This window comes from Sceloporus occidentalis, unplaced genomic scaffold (assembly GCF_023333645.1).
Source record: "Sceloporus occidentalis isolate IW3139 unplaced genomic scaffold, rSceOcc1.0.p SCAF_4, whole genome shotgun sequence".
Classification (NCBI taxonomy): domain Eukaryota; kingdom Metazoa; phylum Chordata; class Lepidosauria; order Squamata; family Phrynosomatidae; genus Sceloporus; species Sceloporus occidentalis.
Window position 1 is genome coordinate 149,678,539 of NW_028316984.1, and position 12,523 is coordinate 149,691,061.

Consider the following 12,523-nt stretch of genomic DNA (forward strand, 5'->3'; position numbering starts at 1 on the left):
CCTGTCTTTTTCATGCCCCTTTAACTGCCGTGGGTCCATCCTAGGGATTAGTTTGAGGAGGGACTCAGAATTGTTGGCCAAAGAGCTCTAGTCCAGTTCCCAAGGTGTCTTGAAAAGAGGGGGAATCAGGATTAATCTAGTTTGCTTTTTATAATGTAGACAGGCACTCGGGGGCCCAGGAATGACTACAACTCCCAGGAATCTGCATTCTGGTATTTGTCCTGAAGAAGCAAAATGTTGAAGCTCTGCTCTTGAAATTCCCCAAAGCTTTGCTACTGCTTATTGTTATACTGCTTCAGCCCCACAATTATGGTCCAAAACACAATGCAGAAATAATCCAGTATGAGACCGCTTTAATTGCCTTGACTCAGTACTAGGGAATCCTGGGAATTGCAGTTTATTGTGGCACCAGAAGTCTTTGACAGAGAAGGCTAAATGTCTCACAAAACTACAGTTCCCAGAATTCCCTAGCATTGAACCAAGGCAGTTAAAGTGGTCTCAAACTGGATTATTTCTGCAGTGTGTTTTGGACTTATTTGTTTCCCTTTTATACTTTCATATATTTGTCTGCACAAGCCATTCATTAAGTTTGTTCATATATGAACTTGGACGTTAAAGCAGACTGATCATCTATTTTTGTGACATATTCCAAACACATTAGGGATTTAATATGATTCCTGTCACCCATTGGATATGGTAGAAATGTTTAAAATACTTTGCTGAAATTGTGGTTCCCAAAAACCTTCAGTGATGGAGTTGGCAGCATAAAGGAAAAAGTATTGCAACTGATTCTAACAATGAGTAAAGTCGTTGTTCCTTGAACAACACTGCAGAGAGAGGAGATCAGGATCCACTGGGTAATTTGTAGCAAACTGACAAAGAATAGATGACTCTCAATTGTTTAACAATAGTAAAAATAAAATAGTCAACATTTCAGTAGTTGCTGCCTGGTGATCTGTGGGCCATTTGTGGTTCCTTATGGTACTGCAGGATGTCTGTGAAAGAGTACAAGGAAGCTATATGTGGGATGTGTGGAAGAGATGGAGCAATTGCAGAAAGATGAGATCGTCCATAGTGATGGAGCCCTTCACTTTCTTTTCTGCAAGGTATTACAGGTATTAAATGCCAAATGCCATCCACAGGCGTGCAGCTATCAAGTGTGCCAAAATGTGACCATTGTGGCCCCATAAGAATTCCGCACCTCCAATAAAAATTTTCTTCAGTCTTCCAGATTCTAATATTGCAGTACTTAAAACTTCAGTTTTAAATTAGGCACCCAAAGGAAAAGAGTAGGCAGTGTTACCAAGGGAATGCAAACAGCGAATGCATGAATTCTAGGTGTGTGTAATTTTCAGTGTCACACTCTGCAATAATAGAGATTTGGCGACTGAGGAACAATTTCATGGGATGGGGCAGAATTCTTATTTTGGAAGCTGGAAACAACGTGAAGCTATACAACAACAGCCCTCATTTTGCACCCCTCCCTCATAGCCACAACCATGGGCACCAGGCACATTTGGTGGGGTCTACTGAAATACCCCTTAATATACATTTTTGACTCCTCTTGGGCATTGGTTATGTTAGAAATGTTTAAAACTGAAGTAGTGATCCCCCCAAACTTTCACTGTAGTGATCTACATAAAGTAAAAGCTTGGAAACTGCAGGATTTATACTGGGGTTGGAGGGAAGAGGAAGAACAAGGAAGGGACACCTGCTTGGAAGGACTAAGATCTGTCAGTAGTGGAATAATGAAAACAAATTGCTGGACCTGAAAACCTTTATTTCTAAGCTCTGTGTCTTTTCTATCAGGCGCCAGCTGGTAGATCTTGGGGTTCTAATGTTGTTTTGTAAAGATTCCAAATACAAGAAGCCTGTTCTACCTCTGGTCAAGAGAAGTCCAAACTTTGGGCATCCTTTTTCTACTGAAGATTTTACAATGTTGGACAATGATATTGTGGCAAACATTCACAGGTGGTTTTGATTCCTCCTGTTTTAGCTTTCTCTGCACTCTTAGATAAAAATGGTTGAAATGCATCTACACTTGTAGCCCCAACCTATGTTGGACTCAGGGACTTGACAGTGTTTTCAGCTAATCTGGAGATGTGTGTATGACAATAAATTTGCCATTTCTGTTTTTATGCAAAAGCTCTATTTGTTAGAAGTCAGCGCTCATATGTTTTGCTTCCCTGCCGCTGTCCCCCTGCTTTTAGCAATCCTTATGATTGGGAAAGGTAGGTGTTTTGTAGTATAAAACATATGGGGTGCAGTTCTCCAGTGAAAGTGGTTGGACATTTTTGTTCAGTTTAAGTTTGCAGAAGAGGAGTTGAAGATGCATTGCACAATTGTCCATTTGGTTCCACTTTTGGTGTCTTAGTTCAGTTACACAAAGTTTCCATTCAGCACAACACAATTAATGTGTAACTTTGCATGAAGAGATTTAATACCACACAAATCAGGGCATTTAGAATCCAGGCTAAGAAGTGCTGAGGAAGCCTTCCCAATTTTATTGATCATCACTTTTGCTGACCCCTTCACATTTCATTTATTCCACCTATTTTTGATATATTCTGTTGATCATGTTTCCTCTTCCTTTGCTGACATCTAAGATAGGCAACTTCATAAAAGACAGCAGTACATCTGATAATGTTTCTTTCCATTCCAAAATAGAGGAAATAGGGTCCATAATGGTTATTACTTTTTTAAATATAGGAATAATCGAGTGTATACATTCGGAGGACTTTTCCAAACAGCACCTCCATTTCAGGATCTCACAGTAGTGGAAAGGGAGCTTGCCTGTGTTGGCTGACTCAGGATTCAAAACAAATCATCCTTCCTGGACAGAAAATACTTTGCCTTGAAGAAGGTGACTGAGTGTGCCATCAAAAGACTGAGAAGCTGGACTAATCTGGAATTTGTCTCCTTTTGTTGTTGTCCTTCATGTAGGGCAGTGGTAGACTAAAGCATTCCACTGTCTGAGGCAAAGGACAAGATGGCACCACCCCTATTCTGTGGACCAAACAGGGAAATAATAGCTATTGAACCCTATTCCAACAGTGATGACAACTTAACCCCATCTTCTCTCCCCCCATTCTTATTTTTAAAAACCCCAGAAAAATATGAACATTCTTCAGGAGATGTATACCCAGCAGAAGGGAGTGGAATTGACCATCATGCAGGTAAACTCACCCATCTCTGATTTGACTTGTAAACCTCCATTCAAAACTTTAACAATTCAAAGAGGGATTAACATTCTCCAAATTAAAGAAACTCATATGTCACAGGTGACAAAGGAAGGACACATGTTCTCATTGTCCAGCTTCCACACTGTTCTTATAGAGAGAAATAGCTGTCATGGCATAGAGAAGGACTTGCGTTGATGTGGCTTCCGAGGCAGCAGTGTGAGAAAGGCAAGGCCCTTTCTCCTACTTTATATATCCGTTTAAAATTACATTGACCTAATGCACATAGTAAGCAATATTTCTGTCTCTATATAAAATTGGGATTTAAATTACCTCAGCTTTTTCTAGCGTTCGTTTTATGAAGGAAGATAGATTTATCTTGACATTTAGTGCAAAATACACACAAACAAGAGGCAAAGTAGTACATTCTGGAATGTGGAAAATCAAAGTATGAAATCACTCAATTTTAATGTGTTTTAATATAAACTAGTTTTAATAGGCAGAAGTCTTGAATAAGACTGGATGCCAAACAGCCAGTGAGTACACATTTTCTTTGGTGCTACTGAGCTACCAAATATAATTTGGATCCCAATTTAGCTATTAACTACACTGAGGATTTAGTATCTTTATAAAGAATACTATATACAAGTTGAGTTTCCCTGACCCAGAATTCTGAAATTCAAAATATTCCAAAAATAAAACCTTTTCTCATGGGTGGCTGAAATAGTCAAAGCCTTGCTTTCTGATGATGGTTAATGTATGCAAACTTTGTTTCATGCACAAAAATGTTTTTAAAATATTGTATAAAATTATCTTCATGCTATATGTATAAGGTCTATACGAAACATAAATGAATTTTATTTTTAGGTCCCATCTCCAAGATATCTCTTTATGTACAAATAGGCAAATACAGTTATTCCAAAATCCAAAAAAAAAAAAAAAACCCTCTGAAACCCAAAACACTTCTGGTCCCAAGCATTTTGGATAAGGGAGACTCAACCTGTGCTTACCTGTTAAGATGAACTGGGATATGTGAATCAATATCCTTTAAAATACCTCATTCTATGCAAGTCTAGTTGAAGATACAAGTAATAGAAAGCCCAGTAACATATTTCATGCCTTTAATATACTTTTGCAGAAAACCATATTAATTTTGCAGAAGTTCAACTTTCAAGGTAACTATTTATAACAAAGATTTGAACTGTAAGTGAGTGCTTGTAGAGTTAATACAGAAATGTGAATTACAAAAATAAACACAATCACTACCTTTCAGTTGTATTTATGACAAATCGCTCTCTCATCTTCAAGAAACTGCCAGGAGCATTTTAATTTCTGGGAAGTGGTACCACAAGATTGTGGCCAAATCTTTTGCCTTTCTATTTCCAAATGTTCTGGTTTTCTTCATATACTTTTCTGTCAAAAAAAACAACAACCCAAACAACAACCTACATTCATCTCCTGCTCTGTCCTACTTTAACAAGTTTTGGTCTTGAACCCTTCCTCTATTATAATATCTTTAAATGAAATTAGTATTCTCCAGTTCTTGTATTTTATTCTCTAACCACATCCAGATCAGGAAAAGTTCTTCCCATTTTGTAAAATTGAACTGTTTAAAGCCAAGAAGGATAATGATATTTTCCTTTCCACAAATAGTTGAATTGTTTGTTAGCTTTTATAAAAAGACCAGTTGATGTAATTGATTGGAATAGCAACAGAATAATAATAATAATAATAATAATAATAATACCTACATACACACAAAACTAGAAATTCATAGCATGGTAAATGAGGTTTTATGAGCAAATTAGCACCCCAAATATGGGAATACAGGAGAAATCACATGCCGAAGCCTTTGCAGTTTTAAACAGCTTTTGAAAATCATGGGCTGTAAACTAAGCAAACATGTTGATCTTTATTTGTTTGTTTATTTATTTTTATGCCACCTTTCACCCAGAAAGGGACCCAAGGCAAATCACAAATAAAGGCATTTTTAAAATTTTGTAATAGTTTTAAAACAATCAAAAACATCAAAATAAAAACAATATAAAATTACACATGTTAAAACACACACAAAAAAGCCCATAACTACACACATCCCATATAACACATCTCCCATATAAAAGCCACCCCCTGCCTGAATAAAACAATTTTTGCTTGCTCACGAAAGAAAAGCAAGGAGGCTGTCAGTTTAGATTCCCATGGAAGGGTATTCAAGATGGTGGGAGCAGCCACTAAGATGAATTATTTTAGTGTTGAACATCATGTTCCACCATTAGGAAGAAGTCACTCATGCTTGATGTAAGATAGCTGTCCTGAAAAGACTAGATAGCACTGTGAAGTCGAAGGCTTTCATGGCTGGAATCCATAGGGTTTTTTTCTGGGGTTTTCAGGCTATGTGGTATCTACTTCTGGAAGAGTTTACGTTTCACCAGCATCTGTGGCTGGCATCTTCTCTGAAGACCCCAGAAAAAATCCCCACAAGAAACTAAATAGCACTGCTGACATAGAAATATTCTTGAGTCAGAATTCGAGAAAAGTTACTCTTTGGGCTACAATTTTCAGGATCTCTCAGCCAGCGTGGAAGATGACAGGAATTGTAGGCCAAAACTATATATCTTTTCTAAAAAATTATTTATAATTTTCATGGTCCATAATACAACATATATAATAAAACAGGGGTAGGCAACCTTTTTGAGCCGGGGGCCAGGTTGCTGTCCCTCAGACAACTGGGGGGGGGGGGGGGGGAGCCAAAAAATAAATAATTAAATAATAAACCAGGACAAATGTAGGACAAAATTTTCAAATGGAAGACACTTTTTTTAAAAAAATGGAGGACACGCGAAAAAATTTGCTGATTTTTTAAAAAATGTTAATATAAATGCATGTTTCTGAGGCTTCTATAGGCAATTGTCCCCCAAAGGCCCCAGTGGCAATCAGCGGTAGGACCAGGCTGGAGCCGGTCCCAAGGCCTTGCCGGGCCGCATCTGGCCCGCGGGCTGCAGGTTGCCTACCCCTGTAATAAAATCTTACAAAATATTATCATTATTAGATCACATACTTTTCACACACACCTCCCCTCCCTCCTCCCCCTCTGATGGCTATGACCAAGTAAATTAGTACCCAGTATCCATAATGTGGGATATCTTATTAATAATTTCTCTAACTTTGTTGTACCCCCTTTCAGCTTTAACTTTCTCAATCCAACAACCTCATTTTTCCACCAAACCATTTCATTTATTTGACCAATGTATTTCCTTTTCTTTCCCTTAAATATTCAAATAAAAGATATTCTGCAATATAGTGTGACCCTCCCCCCCCCAACATTGTTTATTTTCCCATCCCAATGCTATTACAGCATGTGTGGCCCTTAACAGGTTTTTTACTATGTACGCTTCTGTTTTATTCAATCTGAAGTGTTTCTCAAATTCAGAGTTAAACAATTCTCCTTATCAAATTGAAAGTTTCTCCCCATCATCCTGTTTAGCTCTGGTATAACATCTAACCAAAAATTTTGTACATAGGGGCACTCCCACCACATATGAAATATGTTCCTGTTTTACCACATCCAATTTGGAGAATGTTTTTTACGTATCGTTGCTATCTGATGTGGGTTTTTAGACCATTTGCTAATTAACTTTAATTGCTGTTCTCTTATCTTTATATTTTTAATTTTAGTTATCTGGGAGAGCCACCAAAACTATATCTTTTCCAGGCTCTGGACTGAGTGCCCCACTAGTAGGTGTGCTCCAAGATCCCACTGAGTTATCTGAAGTGTGGCACAGTTAGAACTGGCCTGAGAACCACATCCCTATAATCTGTCCTAGGGACATAGAAGGAAAGAGAAGCTCAAACTGCCTAAAGGCTCTCCAGTAATTGGAAATGGCTCTCATTTCAGCTGAACCCATTCTTAACTTTCTTACATCTTGTTCACCAGCCATTTGAAAGTTTAATAAGAATAATAGTTGATTTTTCCCCCAGCACAGTGCTGTCTATTACTTTCTGTCTGTTTCTCTCCTCTTTTCCTCAGCCCCATGGTAGGCATGACTGAAGAGCTTAAACAGCAAATGGTTCTGTTCTACAAGGTGTATAGGGTCACCAGGTATCATTTATGGGAAGTCCAGAAAATATTATTATTATTATTATTATTATTATTATTATTATTATTATTATTTTGCATGGTACTTTACAGGCATCATCAAAACAGCATATAACCTGCCAATGGTGTACAATTATACAAAATTAAGCAAATAATGCAGGTAAAATACAAAGTGTAAAAACAGCTAATACATATAATCAAATATAAAATTATAAAGCAATATTAAAATACAGTTCCAAATGCTACAGATAACCAGAAAGTCTTTACAACTAGCAAGAGAAGAGACAGTCTGTAGTTGTTCAAAGTATGCCCATTACTGGGCTGACAGGTTCCCTAATTATAAAGGATGTGATCTATTTAAGATCCGCAAAGCTTTTCCTCTCATACACAGATTGAACAAGAGCCAATAAGCTGAGATGTGTCCAGAAAAGAGTGACCAAGTTTATCAAAGGTCTGGAAACCAAGCCTTATGAGGATCAACTTAGGCCCCATACAGACTGTCAAAATAAAGCTGCTTCAGGTCACTTTGGAGGTATGCTGCTTAAATGACACACACACATCTTAAGAGGCCAGAACCTGCGCCGAAGCTGCACTCCAGTCCTTAGGACTGGATCATGGCTTTGCTGTGGCTTCCGGACTCTTAGGACGCATGCATCATTTAAACAGCATACCTCCAAAATGACCCAAAGCAGCTTTATTTTGACAGTCAGTATGGGGCCTTAGGGAGCTAGGTATGCCTAGCTTGGAGAAGAGAAGACTGAAAGAGGGCATGATAGCTATCTTTAAATAATCTGAAGGGATGGCATGGAGAAGATGGAGCAAGCTTGTTTTCTGCTGCTCCCGGACAAGAATACAAACCAAGGGATTCAAAGTACAAGAAAAAAAATTCCACCTAACATTAGAAAAAAACCTTTTTTCTGAACAAGGTGTAGTTAAATGGAATCATGTATTTCGGGATGTGGGTCTATCATAAAGACTGAACTATGGGCATCTTGTAATTTATTGATGTGGACAATATGTTAATCTTACAGAGAAATACATGGCTGGGTTAACAGAATTGAATACTTTCATTTGGTATTTTGGCAGAGCACAAACTTGTTGCTTCTTAACCTGCATGTCAGCAATTTTCATTGCTCATTATTGCTAATTTGAAAACCTGGCAACATTAATTTGGGTACAGAAAAGGGCAACTGAAATTATCAAAAGTATGACACAACCTATCTACAAGGAAAAGTTGTTTGGCTTTGGAAAAAAGGTGAAGTAAAAGCATATAAAATTACGGACAGCTTGAAGAAAGTTGGTAAGGAGAAGCTTTCCTCCTCTCATAACACTCAAAGACAGGTTCTCTATTAAAGCTGAAAAATGAGAGAACCGGATTGGAACTGAAAGGTGGCAGTTTCTCTAAAGATGCCAGCCACAGAGGCCGCCAAAACGTTCTAGTACATGCCCACATAGTCCAACCCCCCCCCCACACAAAAAACTATGGATGTTAGCCATGAAAGCCTTCAACTTCACACGGGAATTTCTGCTTCATACAATACACAGTTGTACTGTGAAATTCACTTCCACAAGATGTAATTATGGCTACTGATTTGTATGGCTTTAAGGGGGGATAGATATATTCATGGCAGATGGTCTATCAATGGCTACTATGCAGGGCGCTTTATTACCTCCAGTCTATGGGTGTTGCTGAGAATATGAAAACAAAGGGTGCAGGTGAGCTCACGTCTTGCTGGTGGGCTTCCCACAGACAATTGATTGACCACTTGTGGCCAGAATGTTGGACTGGTATGCTTTTAATCTGATCCAGCATGGAATTTTTCTTACACTCTAAAATGAACAGATCTCTCATGTTTCGGAGTGTGGCAAGATGTTTTGTTCAAAGTCATTTTGGAATAAGGACATTAACAAAAGAAAATCTGTCTCATTCTAAATTGTTTGGCCAGACATGTTCTCAGTTTTTATATTCTGTTCCAGGCAAGAGGATGGTGTAAGGTGAAGGAGGTTTTTGTGTAAGGTGGGGGAGGCAAGAAGATAGAGTAAGGTGGAGGAGGTTTTTGTAGCTCCTTGATTACAAAGAGCTTGGAAAGATACTTGTAAAAAGTAATTCCTTTACAGACCCAAATGTAATTGATTATTGCTATAGTCGACATTTTTAAATGTAGCTCTTTTTCATAATTCAGAAGTGACTAAAATAGTTACATCTGGTAATTTCTTTTAAAATCAGCAAAATGCTATTGGTGCTGACACAAAGTGTCCTGACTCCCAACTCAACACAGAAATTTGGTGGCTTGCCCCACTAGCCTCTGCAATGGCACAAACTTCTTCTAGATCATAACAGTTGTCTGCATTTGACGTCAATTTCCTGAATGTGATGTGGTGTGAGATTGCTTCCAATCACATCAGAAAGTGAGTTTAATTGTCAATTAACATTTATCAAGAACAAGTCCAATCTGTCTATCTGTATACATTGCACAGTATGGGATATCTAATATGAAAAACATAAAACAATTACAAGTATTAGAACTCAAATGGATCCATCATTTGAATTCTGAATCCCTGGGGTGTTTAAATGAAAATGTGAATTGCTTAGTTTGAATATTTTTATATCTGTGTCCTATTTTCTTTGTCTTGTGACATGATGGTTCCCTATATTGGATTTGTAAGGGCTGATGGTACCGGGGAAGTATTTCCTTTATAATTTAGGTTTCAGATGGGATATCCAATACACAACCATAAATACGGGAACTCATATGAATCCAGTGGTGGGTATTTTAATCCACGTTGACCTCATATGTGATGGTGATTTTCAGATTCTTATTGTTACTCCACACCCTATGTTTTTCCCTATGATTTTTCCTTGAGTTTTAGCAGGATTAAGCTCATTACCAGCACAGCTGGTTATGTAAGACACTCTGAGAGCCAGTCAAGCTCATTGCAGCTTTTGAATTCAGCAAAGTCACTTTGTAAGCTAAGGAGTTATTACACTTTTTATATTTTAAACATTGACAGGCCACTGAAGAAGACGTAGGTCGAAACGCGTCTGGCCTTTTGGTTTTTATTATTAGTATTGTTTATAACTGCCAAGAGAAAAAAAATAGAGGGGGCTTTTCTTCACCCTTTCTGTGGTTTTATTGGCTTTTCACCAGGGTTTAGTTTCTCTGGTTTTGTATTTTTAATATTCTATTCATCCTTAGCATTTTTAGATCTTCCAGTGGGGAAATTTTACCCTTTTAGACATTACATTGGTTTTTTTTGCTCCAGGGTGCTGTTATTCCCTTATAGTTTTTGCCAGAACTCTTTTGTTGTTTTGTTTTATCAGGTTGTAACCCCACCTCGATCCGTAGGGAGAGGTGGGGCAATATAAATACAATTTTTTTTTTTATTATACACATACTCATATATTACTGAACAGTTTGTTTGCAGCTTTCCCAAAGTATTAATGATCAAAATCAAATATACAGTGGGCCCTCAGTATTGGTGGGGTTTCTGTGCCAGGTCCCCCTGCAAATGTGAAAAAATGCAGTTGATTGTGTCCCATTTTACTCAGGGCTTTTATCACACTAACCCCTTTCACACTGTAGTCCTACACTAAAAATAAAATAGTATAATACCAGCACAGGAGCAGCAACCATTTCACTTCTTCCTTTAGCACAACTGAAGCCCTTAGGTCTGGTGATTTGAAGGTGTAGGTTTCAATAAGCGTGTCCAGAGGAGGATGACCAAAACAGTGAAGGCTCTGGAAACCATGCTCTATAGGAAAAGACTTAGGGTGCCTGGAGAAGAGAAGGTTAAAAGGTGATGTGATAGCCCTATTTAAATATTTGAAGGGTCATACTGAGGATGGAACAAGCTTGTTTTCTGCTGCTCCAAATAACAGGGCCCGAAGCAATGGATGCAAACTACAGGAAAAGAGATTCCACCTCAACATTAATAAGAACTTCCTGACAGTAAAACCTGTTTGATAGTGGAACACACTCTCTTGAAGAGTGGTGGAGTCTTCTTCTTCAGAGATTTTTAAACAGAGGCTGAATGGCCATCTATTGGGGTGCTTTGATTTTGAGTTTCTGCATGACAGGGGGTTGTATTGGATGGCCCTTGTGGTCTCTTCCAACTTTATGATTCTATGTGTGTGTGCATTCATGTTGCCACCATCAAATAATATGGGGAGGGTGGCAATCCCCTGTGGTCAACATCATAGATCACAAGCCCACTGATACAACAGGCCCACTGTAACTACTACAAATCTGTAGTATAGTTACATTGAACTGACTTATCAGCCATTGTATAATTCCATACTTCTCAATTCATTCCAGGGTAATGGGCATTTCACAGCTATTGTAGCTACAGAAAAAAAGTCAGAAGTATATTAGAAATCTTTTTTAATCCCCAGAACCTTTCAGTGTTTCTTAAATAATTATTTCAAGGATGGACACAACTACAGGTTTGGGAGATTCAAAGGAAATTGTGCATTCCTACACGTAGTGATGGAACATGGCTGGATGCATTAGGAGTTGGTGACAGCAGTAGACCATCACAGGTTTGGGAAATTCAAAAGGAATCATGCATTCCTACACGTAGTGTGGGAATGTGGCTGGATATATTAGGAGTCGGTGACGTATCTCCCTTCTTTCAAGGATGGACACAACAACAGACCATCACAGGTTTAGAAAATTCAAAAGAAATCATGCATTCCTACATGTAATGAGGGAACATGGCTGTTTGCTTTAGGAGTTGGTGACAACAATAGACCGTCACAGGTTTGGGTAATTCAAAAGGAATCATGCATTCCTGCACGTAGTGAGAGAATGTGGCTGATGTATTAGGAGTCGGTGACGTATCTCTCTTCTCTAAGTGAGTGAATGGTGAGAGCAGTAAGGTGAAGGAGTAGCAACATCTGGAGAATGTGTCCCCTCTTACAGAAAGGTAACACATATTGGGCCCAGAATGAAAGGGAAACAAATGGGCAATGGCACTGAAGAGGGAAAGAAGAGGAGGGAGGCATGTAGAAACACCTTGTTCCATGTTCCATCCTATTTTTGATTTTTATGTATGATTGTGAAAGCTGGACAGTGAAGAAAGCTTACGGAAAGAAAATCATCTCACTTGAAATGTAGTGCTGGAGGTCCACAGATTGGCAAAAAGGCACACAAATGTGTCCTAGAGCAAATCAAAGCTGAACATTTACTAGAGCCCAAGATGATTAAACTGAAACTGTTGTACTTTGGACATATATGACAACATGACT